Raw genomic sequence first — 13,299 nt, 5'->3', positions numbered from 1 at the left:
TCCTGCATTGATCCAATTCACTCCTAATTGGAAGGCACAAGGAGCGCAGACAGACAGTTGTTTGTAATCCTAACGGTTTGACTCCTACGAGGATACACTGTTCTCCCCAAAGCATAAGGAATAAGATAGATGGTGGATTTAAACGACGTTGTGGAAACATTCCAATAATCCTTTAGCTCCTCCAAGAATCTAGATCAATCTAGCTACGGCGAAGGCTGAGCACGGTAAAAATGAAACACCAGGAATGCTCGCCCAGTGGGGGAAATTCTCCTGAATTACGTAAGAGATGCAACCAGGTTCTGCAAGCAAGTTCTCTTTTCAATATGAAAACCCTCTTTCAGAGGCTGGGTGCTCTTTGGATAAAGGATCAGTTTGGTGGTCAGAGAAAGGATCCTCTACAGCTCACAGCCCTCCCTGTGTTTGCTCAGAGACCCACTGCAGACCCTTTATCCCGGGTTGCTTGACTTCCAACACGTTTAAATGAAGACCATCTCTTTTCCAAACCAGACCCCAAGTCATCAATGCTGCGGTTCTTCTCCCCAGTATCCAGTTTCATGCCCATCTGCCTGCTTACCAAGTTGCCCAAATATAAATACTTCTACAACTGCTGAGGGTTTCTAAATACAAGAGAGACTTCAGAATGAGGCTTCCTTCCAGAGAGATGCTATCAGACCATAGCATACACAGGCCGGCTCCTGTAAAAACAAACACACTCGAAACCCAACAGGAAGCAGCAGGGCTCTGGGAGACTCACAGATGTGGCCCTGTGTCTTCCTGGAGAAGGTTCCTCCCATCCCCAGATGCAGCGAAGGGGCTGCCGAGAGCAGCTGGGTTCTCCTGCAATTCCAGGTTGCCCCCACACAAGAGCAAACTGAAGGATCCCAGTGCAGGCTGTGGGTTGACTCAGTCAGGAGCAAGATTTATGGTCAAAGAACAACCGTAATTACAGCTACCGTCAGGATGTCTGAATTCTGCTTGTTCATTTAAAAAAAAAAAAATTAGGAAATCAGAGCACTCCTCCAACACTGACTGGCAACATCCTTGCTAAGCCTGAGGCCCCTAAAGAGAAATCAATTGGCAGGGCAGTGTTACGCCCAAACTTGCAAAGTCCCCTCAAGGCCAACAAGGAAACGTGTAAAAGCAAAGAGCCTTTAATTTAATCAAGTTTGCAAACTTGGTCTCTCCGCATGTCCAACGTATTGGAATAACCAGAGAGCCACGAGCTCAATTAGAATTGGGTTTTTATAGTAGTTAAGGTGGAGGTGTGGGGTCTCTGAGGTTCAGGACCCCTGATTGGCTGACGTTTGTCTAGGTGTCCTGGTGAATGTGCGCTGGCAGGTGCTCCTATCTACAGCACTAGGAACGCCAGGCGTTTCCTTTGAACGGTCTGCTCTTGGGTGGGGGTCGGGTTATCTCAGTTTCTGGTTCTTCCTGCTACCAGGTATTGCTTCAGGGTAAACTACTGAGACCTCTTATTAAATTTATCAAGGGCCGAGTTCTACTCTGGCAGGTGATAATGGTTGGAAATAAAGAATTTCCTTTGGGTGACCTGCCCACACTTAGTTTATCATGGCTGGTCCCCACAGGCAGTGGTGGCACACACCTTTAATCCCAGCACTCAAAAGGCAGAGGCAGGCAGAGTTCTGTGAGTTTGAGGTCAGCCTGATCTACAAAGCAAGTTTCGGCACATAGAGAAACCCTAACAAAAAAAAAAAAAAAAAAAAGAATTTCCCTGTCTTTAAATACATAGCTCTGCCTATTACATACTCCTGGTCCACTTCATAGATTGACAATCCCTGCTGGCTCATGAAGGCGTTTGTACCTTACTGCCCAGTGGGAGCTATTCTAAAAGTCTATGGCCTTCCTGGCCTCCTTTTTTTAAAAACCTAGAAAGAAACTTAAGCTTCTCATCAAAATCTAAGGCTGTGGCTCAGAAACTAGGCAGCTCTAGCAAGCAGGAACACCCCGTGGATTATTTGTATAATCAACAGCCACAAATGACTAGGCTTCTTGAGTTTTGTTTCGGTCTACGCTGGTTTTTGTGGGTTGGATGCCCATGCCTGTGGAAACCAGATTCAAGTGTCATTCTGAACACCTCCATCTTATCTTTGAGCCTGGCCTCATTGACCTGAGCTCTCTGTTAGCCAGTAAGCCTCAGCGAACTGCCTGTCACTGTCTCCACAATGCTGGGACTACAAGCACACGCCGCCATGACCAGCTGTTTTTCCATGGTTTCTGGAGACTGAACTCAGGACCTCACAATTACAAGGCAAACACTTTAATGACTGAGCTGTTTCTCCAGGCTGATTTCTCGAGGGTTTTTGTTTTATTTTTGCTTTACTTTGTGTGTGGGAAGGCGGTAGGTATATAGGTATATAATAGTTGTGTGTGTATGTGCACACATTCATGTGTGTGTGTGTATGTGTGCTTTCTTGTGTACCAGTACCCCAGCATGCATATGAAGGTCAGAGAACAACCCTAACTCTAACCCTAACCTCAACCCTAACCCTAGCCCTTCCACCTTGCTTGAGACATGGTTCCTTTGTTAGCCTTCTGTTATATGACATCCTAGCTGGCCATGCAAGCATCAGGGATTATTACCCTGTCTCTGGTTCCCACCTTGTCATAAGAGCATTGGGATTCTATATTCTAGCGTCTTTGGTGTGTTAAGTGCTCTGCACACTACCAAAGGAGAAATGTAAACATCAAGCCAGCCACAAACGCTTTGATTGACATTCTGCCTTGCCTGCAAGATACACTAGTACAGCCGGGCGATGGTGGCGCACGCCTTTAATCCCAGCACTCGGGAGGCAGAGGCAGGCGGATCTCTGTGAGTTCGAGACCAGCCTGGTCTACAGAGCTAGTTCCAGGACAGGCTCCAAAGCCACAGAGAAACCCTGTCTCGAAAAACCAAAAAAAAAAAAAAAAAAAAAAAGATACACTAGTACACTAGTGACACAAAGCTTGTGGGAGTTAACCAACCAATAGCTGACTTGACTTAAAGCCCACTCCATGAGACGGAACCAATACTCAATACTGGCTAGGTGGCCAAGAACCAGAGACTAGATAGCACGGGGACCTAGGGTAAAAACAAACACGACTGGTCTTAAAAAACAAAAAGAAAGACAAGAATGAAGTGGGAAAAAGACTCCTGCTGACAATCCTGCGGGGCTCATAGACCAGTGGCTTGCTCAGCCATCATCAGAGCTTCCTCCTGCAGCAGATGGGAACAGAGACAGAGACCCACAGCCGGACTTTACACTGAGTAAGAGAGACCTTGGAACATAGCTCTAAACAAGATGTCTCCATCAAATCCCTCCCCTCATAGCTCAGGGAACCCCATGGAAGAGGAGGTGGAAAGAGTGTAAGAGCCAGAATGGATGGAAGACACCAGGAAAGCAAACCTCTAAAGCCACTCGTGCAAAGCTCCTATGAACTCAGAGAGACTGAGGCAGCATGCACAAGGCCCATGCAGGTCTGCACTGAGTCCTCTGCATACATATTACGGCTTCCAGTTCAGTGTTTCGATGGGATTTCTGAATATGTGAACAAATGGGGCTATGGTTCTTATGCCTTCTCTCGGGCTTTTTCCCTTCTGTTCGTTTGTTCTGTCCAACTGCACGTGATAGTTTTTGTTTTATCTTATTGTATTTCATTTTCTTATGTTTGGTTGTTGTCTTTTAGAGGCTTGTTCTTTTCTAATGAGAGAAAGGGAGTTGATCTGGATGTCAGGGGCTGGAAAGGAACAAATGCACACATATTGACTCTTTAGACACACACCAACCCTTCCTCACGCTCTACTGTGTTGTGACCTAGGACATCAGATCGTGATTTGAAGAGGATCGTGGGTGAAGTTATCACTTAAGTAGTAAGTAGGATCTAAATTGGAAAGTCCATCAGGAAGATGTCTGTTTGTAATGGAGGACCTAAATGCAAATTCCTCATTCACATTTCCACTCTTCAGAAATTCTCATTGTTCAGCCGGGCGGTGGTGGCGCATGCCTTTAATCCCAGCACTCGGGAGGCAGAGGCAGGCGGATCTCTGTGAGTTCAAGGCCAGCCTGGTCTACAAGAGCTAGTTCCAGGACAGGAACCAAAAGCTATGGAGAAACCCTGTCTTGAAAATCCAAAAAAAAAAGAAAGAAAGAAATTCTCATTGTTCACTTACAGAGCTTTAAATGGGGCAAGTAAATACCTGAGTCCTGTCTAAGGAAAGAGTTAGCAATTGGAATTCTGGAAATAGGGTTTCCCATGAAAATTCAAAACCCACTGGGTGAGCTAAATCAAACGTATGCCCACTGACTCTCAATTCTTGGCCATCACTGCCAGCTCCTAAGCAAACAATTGGAAAACAAACAGCCATAGGCGCCTTGCTCAAGTTGGCTAGAAGGCAACGAGAGTGTTTGCACCCAGCTCCGTCCTCCTGGCCGTTGACACTTGCTGCAAGCTGTTTTTCATTAACTAGCCGACTACAGCCAAGCCAATTCCCTCAGAGGCCCACCAGTCAGCTCAGTCAGGGGCTGGGGCTGCCTTGTTCCCCACACAGCCAGTCTAATCCTCTGCCCTCATTACATTGCTTGCAGGAAAAGACAAACTTAGTCTGTCTCCCCATTATCTAGAGAACAAGAACTACTTTCTGCAGCTCTGCTTTCCCGTCCGATCGTAGCACAGTCTGACGCCCCTAGTCTTTGTGGCCAAAACCAGCACTCTCTACTACAATCTCTGCTTTCCCAGTCGGGGCTACTTCCTGTGCTCCCCCCTACTCCGTGCTCTTGTGAGCATAGTCCATAGGCACCGTCTCTTTTCCTCTCCATCAGCCCCACCCCACCACCCTGTACGTCCATACTCAAGGAGCCATTCCTAACCAGTCCACTTCTTAAAGGTTGCTTGTTGCAGCGACTTTAGCTTTTCCCTTTCTGTTTTTATTCACCACTGTCCTGGGCACAAACAGCGGGCAGAGCAGAGGTCTTGCCTGAGACCTCTTTAGCAGCCCCAGACCATCCCTGTAAACTACAAATGAGTTCATAAAGATCCCGAAAGTGGTTCATACTCGTAGCGCCAGGTTGACGCATTGCCCTTCAAGGTTCATAGAGAAAGTCCTTGTGGGCCAAGTTCCGAAGTACGCAGCAGTAAGGGTAAGTCACCTCCTTTCCCCTCCACGCGTCCACGCTTGCCAAAGACATTTAAAACACTGCAGCATGCCCTTCTTTTCATTGGCAAGGAAGCAAGTCCCAGCGCTGTGTTTCCCGTTTTAAGGATGGAGGTGATCCAGGGAAGGTCCAAAGAGACCTTTTGATAGAAGTGGAACTGAGCTGGGGGGAAGGGGGCGGGGCAGGGGTGCCACACCCCCACCCTTTCTCCTTAGCCTGCTTCGCCCTCTGAAGAGAACAAACTCTCACTGTGGATTACTTCGGTGAGGCCTCTGCCAGGATTTGGCTCTGCTCGGGTGAGCCTATACCCAGGAGAATCAGAGTGATAGTCAAGGTCAGAGAAATTATCCAGACAGCGCTGGCAGCAGGAGGTGGCACTGAGGCACCTAGGAGATGCGAGGATGAAGAAAGAGACAAGGAAGATGGATGGAAGTGTGTGTTAAATGGAAGCCAGAAAAAAAAAATTTAAAAGCTGAACCTGTCCTCCCCACCTTCACAGAAGCCCGATTCTTTGTGTTTCCTCCCCTTCTCTATTCCTCATGGCATTTCTATAAATAAACAATGAGCCCTCCAGCCGCCAGCTAGTCCCTCTTCCAGCGCCGCAGCTGGGGTCTATGAATACTCAGGCAGCCCTTTGCCATATGTTCTCTCCACCTGATTCCTGCCCCCCACGCTTTCAGAGTCCTGTGAGCCCCTACCCATGAGGCTCATATGCAGGGTGAGGCACTGGAACTCTGTATCCACACCCCCAAAAGTTCTTAGCAGTGTAATTAGAGGGTCCAAGCACTACTAAAAAAAAAAAAAAAAAAAAAAAAAATCAACTATGGCCCAGCATAGTAAACATACCTTTAATCCTCAGCACATAGGAGATAGAAGCAGGTGGGTCTCTGTGAGTTCAAGATCAGCCTGGTCTACATAGTTAGTTCAAGGCCAACCAGGGCTACAAACTTTGAGTAACAGCAACAATCAAAAAAAATAAATACACTTGGGAGGCAGAGGCAGGCGGATCTCTGTGAGTTCGAGACCAGCCTGGTCTACAAGAGCTAGTTCCAGGAAAGGCTCCAAAACCACAGAGAAACCCTGTCTCGAAAAACCAAAAAAAAAAAAAAAAAATAAAAAATAAAAAAAATAAAAATAAATAAAAAAATAAAATAAATAAAAAATAAAAACAACCTTTGTTACATTTATACATTCATTTTTAAACTTGTAATCAACACACAATAAGAGTATATATTTACAGAATACAATTTACAGGGTAGATGTATACACTGTGGAATGATCATATAAGACTAATTCATACACTCACCACCTCACCCTGCCCTGACTGTGTTGACTCCAGGAATTCCTGTGTGGCTAGAGTGAGATTGCACACGAGGAAGAGGCTGACACTATCGGTACAATCAGGGCATGGAGAAGGAAATGAAGATCTGAGGCTACAGTATTTACCAGAGATCCAAACCGCCTGGGCCAGCAGTCTCTGCTCCACAACCAAAGGGCTACACCATACTTCCGACCTTCCCTAAGGCCTTGGTAAGAGCCTCTACATCCCAAAGCATCTCCTGGGAAGGGGGGCTAGTCAGACATCTGGAATACCAGGATCCATAACCAGTCAAGTCATAATCCCCTTGCCTATGTCTTTTACTTTGCTTTTTAACAAATATTCTTTTTCCAGACTGTTGTGGAATAATCTTTTTGTACACTGTGAATATGTGTCACTTGGATTGGTTTAATAAAAAGCTGAATGGCCAACAGCTAGGCAGGATTTGGGGTGCTTAGAGTGTCAAACCTCTCTGCCGACACAATAATCCCAATCTAACCAAATCAGACCAAATTAGAAAAGAGCCCAGGTTTAACAGATGGCAGCACTCCTGGGTGGACCCCTGGGAAAACATGGAGGGGAACAGAGAACCAAAAGACCATGAAAAACTGGGAGACCATGTGTTCATTCTCTGGGGGGCAGTTTAAATAGCCTGTGGGAGTGGTCTTGACCCTCCCTGGGGAGGAGTCACCATTTGGCAGGCTTCTTGACCCTCCTTGGGGATGGGTCACTATTTGTCAGGCTTTCTCGGAGGTAGAGTTTGAACTGAGGCAACTCCCAGGGGAGGGAGCTTCAAAATGGAACCTTTCACCCAACATTTCAAGATGGATGTCAGGAGGCTGGGATGAACTCCCCCAAACAAACATTCCAGACTTTTTTGGATAAGGATGTTAGGGACTGAGGTGACATTTTTAACCAAACATTTTAGACTCTTTTTGGAGAAAGGGGTGCCGGCTCAAGTCTGGCTACTTCCTGCAGGCATGGGACAGTGCAGGAGAGGAGAGAGCTGGGAATTGGTGGGCTCACGTTCAGTGAGAGGTGTGGCTGGAGAGGCACTCGGTTGACTGTCATCCTGGAGACCTCAGGCAGCTTTTCCTTGAGGGAGATGAAAAGGTGGCTAGGAGAAAAAAAATATTGTTATTATTGGTCCTATGAATGGGGTAGCCATGGGAAGGGTCGTTAACTGCCAGAAAGAATGGGACAGAGAAGTGCCCTGGTTGTACAGGACAGGCACAGGTGAATAGGTGAAACATGAGTACAGATATGCCCTTTTAAAACCAGATTTTAGTTGGTAGGTGTCCTTAAGTCAGGAGAGTTGGTACCAATGGTGAAGTCCCAGGAGCTGGTGCAGGTGTTGGTGTTGTGTGAAGGGCCCTTTGTAAGTTGGTCTTGGCCCAGACAACAGGGGTGACCTGTAAAATATGCTTGAAAATGGGTGGGATCAAAATAGGCTCTGGAGACTTAGTTTTTACCAGACCAGATTTCTTGATAAAGCAACAGAACATTTTAGGAACCTGCAGGTAAGACAACTGGAACAGAAACATTTTAGAAGACAATTAAAGGGAATTGAGACCTCTGAATTTTTTTAAGATACACCTGAAACCTGTTAATCTTGGACTATGAAGCCTGTGAAAGAGGCACACCTGTCTGTATTTTTAGCAGGAAACCTAACAAATGAAGTAATGAGCTACTGGTAAGTTAAGTCATCAAATGCCATTAGACAGATCTAAGAGGGATAAATGAGCAGACATGAGACAGCTTTTTTAGCTACACAGGCAATCCCAAGTGTCTCCTTGGTGTTGGAGGACACCAGCCTTAGAAGCACTGCTTGCCATTAGCTGCTGAGTACAAGAGGCCCGAAGATTTTCTTGTGTGTATGTGGTGGTGGGGGGGGGGATTTAGTCTACCTGTCTTTGCAGGATGAAAAGATTAATCAATCCCTGGTGTAGCATCCAGGAAGCTGATGAGATGAAAGACCACTTTTTGCTGTGCAGGTAGCTTTGCCATACCCAAAGGCACCCAAAGGTAGAAAGTCTTTTGCAACCATACAAGTTCTTGGAGGAGCTATAGGATGCTGCAGGAGCTGGCATGTCTCCGTGTTAGAAGCTCTTTTGTTAAATGTCATACTCTCAGATCTGTAAAGGCACTTGAGAGTTGGGTTGCATTATCTGTTAGATATTTAAATTAGACATATAAGTTAAATTTAGACATGTACTTTATCCAATTAGTTACAGCTTACCAATGGTGGTAAATGTAAGAAGAGTAAAAGGAATATTTTAATAAGTCAAAGAACACTAGCACATGTGAGTACCCTTACCCGAGATGATGAGATCAAAATGGTAGCTACCTTGCGTTTGTATCTTTTTAGAGCTGTTGTAACCTGGAGTTACAAGATTTATAGATCTTAAAACACAAACACATAACATAGAGACAGAGAAATAAAAGAAGCACACTGTGGAAACAACACACAACTGGATTTGTGGTTCATGAGAGTTGTGGGCTTGTAAGTAGGACCGCCAGTCTCTTTTCATCAGGACCACTGACTTCCCTTTCGGATGGAGGCTTCTTTCTTCCCTTCACGACTCCAGGGAACCAAGTGACAGGAGCGGTTCTCGTCTTGGCTTTTCTTCTTTCTGTGCCGTGCCCTTCTGTTTCTCTGCCCTTGACCTCCCTGCCACTCCCTCCGTGGATTTCCAAACTCCTTCTCTCCATCTTTGGAAGATTCTTTTTCCTAGCCTTTCACAGGGAAGCAGTGTACAGGCCACCATCTTACCCAGAGGTCCGAATTGACTACTTTATTTATTTATTCCTTCAGTCTGCTGGGAAGGTAAATTACGGTGATCAAAGTTCTAATGTCATACTCATTCCTAAAATGTTTGCATAACCGGTTTGCCAGAAATGAAGTAATTCTAAAGAGACACTTGTGTCTCTTAGCCTGACTAGCAAACTAGGGAAATAGTGGACCCCAAAGTAATGGGGATTTCCCTAGAACCCTCATACTGAGAAGAAGAGGATGCCAGCCAGAGGGGGAACCTGTGTCCCCCAAAGAGATCTCACACAGTTCCAACCTTTCAGGTCACCATACTGGATAAGACTGAAGCCCAGGTAACTGGGTCACTGGTGTGTGAGGCACACCTTGGCCAGAACTGCTTGGATCTGCACATCCTTGGCCTTCTATTTTAACTTTACTCTCGCTTCGGGACCTTAAAAGTTGACTTGAGGGCTTTGCTGGATCTCTTTGTTCCTCATCCCATTGGGGCCACATGACTAAACCTCCTATTTTTCCTTTTCACTTTTAATTTTTGGCTCTTTCAATCAGCTTATCAAAGAGGGGTTGGCAGGCCTGACTTTGGAGCACAGGTTGTGACCCTCAAGTCTGATAACACTTAGAATTCATTCAACTTGATAATAATACATTATCTTTTAGTATATGGTTAGTTTCATTTTAATAATTTGTTATATATAAATTTTTATATCTACCTCTCTCTATGGATGTACTTCTCTCTAGGAAATTGGCTTGCAATTTTCCCTTTCTATATTGTCCCTGGAAGTCTTCACTATTGAGGTTGAAGAATATCTTTTTTTTATATATGAGATATTTTGTGGGAGGTAAATGGTTGATCTTTGAATTTTTTAACATACTTCAAGAAAACACCTGGGCCAGACATTTCATTTTTGGGCAGAGTTTTAACTCCTAGCTTTAAAATACTAAGCTGAATGACCTATAGCAGTGGTACCCCCTCCACACACACATACAACTATAAAATTATTTCTTGCTACTTTATAACTGTAATTTTCTACTGTTATAAATCATACTTTAAATAGCTGATATGCAGAACATCTAATAAGCAACCCCTGAGAAAGGGCTGTTCCACCCCACAGGGGTTGCAACCCACAGGTTGAGAACAACTGTTCTATAGGTCTCACCAGACTTTGCTGTGTCTTCCTGAGATGATAGTTGCGTAGCATTCTTTCGTAGAAATTTGTCTACTCTAAGTTTTCATGGACATTATAATAATTTTTTTTCACAGTCTGCATTTTCGTTATTAACTCTAATTACTAACCTTTTCTTGTATTTTTTGCTCCCTCATTTGAATCTTTATATATCCTGACAAAGTATTTCTCCTTTTGTTGCTTTCTGTGTGAACTCATATGTTGTGGAATAATCTTTTGGTATCCCATGAGGATGTGTCATTCAGATTGGTTTAATAAAAAGCTGTATGGCAAATATTTAGGCAAGATTTTCAGGGCAGAGAGAATGCTGGAAAGAAGGGCAGAATCTCAAGGAGACACAGAGGGAGCAGGAAAGCAGGATGGACACTACATAGATGGGGTAAATGAGCCTCAGGGAAGCACATAGATTAGTAGAAATGGGTCAATTTAAATTATAAGAGCTAGCTAAAAACAAGCCTAAGCTAATGGCCCAAGTTTCATAATTAATAAGAAGTCTCCATGTGGTCATTTGTGAGCTATCAAGTGTAACAGAAAAATCCACCTATATTCATATTTGATGGAAATTTCTTGAGGCACAGGTTAAATGTTCATGTATAGGGAGGGTTTGTGTGTGAGCCTCTTTGAAGCACCAGCGGTCACTACAACCAGAAAGTGTTTCTTAGTAAGTTCTTGGCTTGATGTGTGTGAACAGACCATCATGAAACCCATTACTTTGCATCCTAACTTAGGAAAAAGGAAGGGAGGGAGGGAGAGAGAGAGAGAGAGAGAGAGAGAGAGAGAGAGAGAGAGAGAGAGAGAGAGAGAGAGAGAGAGAGGAGAGAGAGGAGAGAGATAATGGGAAGGAGAGAAAGAGGGACAGGGACTGCAAGTTAACCTGGAGTTCTAGGTTTGGAGAAACAATAAAATCAAATTATTATAGAGAAATGTGAAGAACTTGTTATTTTTTGTTTCCTGCAATCTAGCATATTACACTCATATGTGGCCTGGACTGAATTAATCATGTTACCTAGAATTCCAAGAAACGAAGTGTTCTGTTTAAAAACATTTTCCAGGCCTCTACATACAAATCATTTGGAAGAACTGTACGCAGTTGTGGTAGAAGCTTTTCCATTTCCCTGGCTTGCTGTGCAGAATATGTTCACTGTGACCTGAGCTTTATTCATGACTACCTGAGCTTTATTCATGACTACCTTTGCCGCTCTGTGCCAGATTCATTACTCCCACTAATACAGCAAAACTGACAAGAATTACTGATAGGTGTACTGAATAAAGTGATCAAATAGATTTCTTTTAATTCTTGGCTTGAGGGTTTCAGAATGTAAGGAATATGTATCTAAACATCATAATGCACACCTATAACCCCAGCACTTGGTTGGTGGAGAGAAAGCAACCAAGAGGTGACCACTGGTTGGTTGCTTACCAGATCAGAGGCATCAGGGCCCACAAAAGACCGTCTCAGACAAGAAGAATGTGAATGTGGATCACAAACTCACGGGGTGGCCCAGTTGTGGTAATAAACTTTAGGGGGGGTTGTGCTTTGTTTTTTCCATATTTGCAGAGCTAATTTGAGAAAGGCATCTTTCCTAGTTTGGGTTTCATGTAAAAAGGGTGATGTTCTTTTTCTTAGCACATTAATGGCCTCCAATCCTTTGTCTTCTGACTCTACAGTAAACACAACTGTCTGGAAGCATGTTGGCGGGCCAGTGAGATGGCTCAGTGGTTAAAGGCATTTGCCTTCAAGCCTAAAAACCTGAGTTCCATCCCCAACACACACACAAGCACACTTATGTACACACACATAAGTAAATGATAAACAAGTAAATGTAATATTAAAAAGCATGTTGATCACCTAGGGACGAGCATATGGATTAGAGACAAGTGGCAGCTTCAATACACATGTATCTCCCTCGAAACCTGTGCATCGTCTTTACTCAGTAGGGCAGAGAAGGCCTTTAAAGGCATTCTATTTTTTCAGCTCAGCATTTCCTAAAATAAATAAATAAATAAATAAATAAATAAATAATAAACCTACACATAATTTAAAAGTATTTTATCAACCATTTCAAGTGTTTTCTCCTGGACGGATTTTACAGAGGATAACGGAGATTTCCTACTTGATTTTGTGTTTTCGAGCCTTAAGCCATGGCATTATCATCACCACAGCATTACTTTGGCCATTCCATCAAACACACTCTAGATACTAGGATAATCCGCAGTGTTTCCAGAGAAAGACGGTGAGCTAGCTTTCCTGGCTGGGATTCTAGCCATCCTTCAACTTTAACCAGAGCCAATCATACTCAGAACCCTTTCCTTAGATTCCTAGAAGCTCCCGTGGGAGGCGTGTCTTTGTTTTCTATTGCTGTGAAAAAAAAAACACCATGACCGAAAGTAACTTGAGGAGGAAAGGGTTTGACTTCCATATCCAGGTCATAGTTCACTGAGGAAAGCCAAGACGGGAACTGGAGCGGAGACCATGCTTGCTTGCTCAGCCTGCCACCTTTATATACCCCAGGACCACTTGCCCGAGCATTGCTTCCGCTGCAGTGAGCTGAGCCCTCCCACACCAATCATCAATCAAGAAAATGCACCACCACCCCCACCACCACCACCACCACCACCACCCCCACCACCACCCCCACCACCACCCCGTTTGCCTGCAGGTCGATCTGAAAGAGGCATTTCTCAGTTGAGGTTCCTTCTTCCAAGATGGCTCTAACTTGTGTCACATTGTCCAAGAAAGCTAAACAGTGCAATGGAGACACGGACTAAATAAACGAAGATTATTACAGAGTTAATCACGGTGAACTAATGTCTGTCATGACACTACCTACAACAGCCCGGAAAACACCGTGCTGGTTAGCTCTTTTGTTACTTTGA

The sequence above is a fragment of the Chionomys nivalis genome, chromosome 8, assembly GCF_950005125.1.
Source record: "Chionomys nivalis chromosome 8, mChiNiv1.1, whole genome shotgun sequence".
NCBI classification, from domain to species: Eukaryota; Metazoa; Chordata; class Mammalia; order Rodentia; family Cricetidae; genus Chionomys; species Chionomys nivalis.
This window is presented reverse-complemented; position numbering follows the sequence as displayed.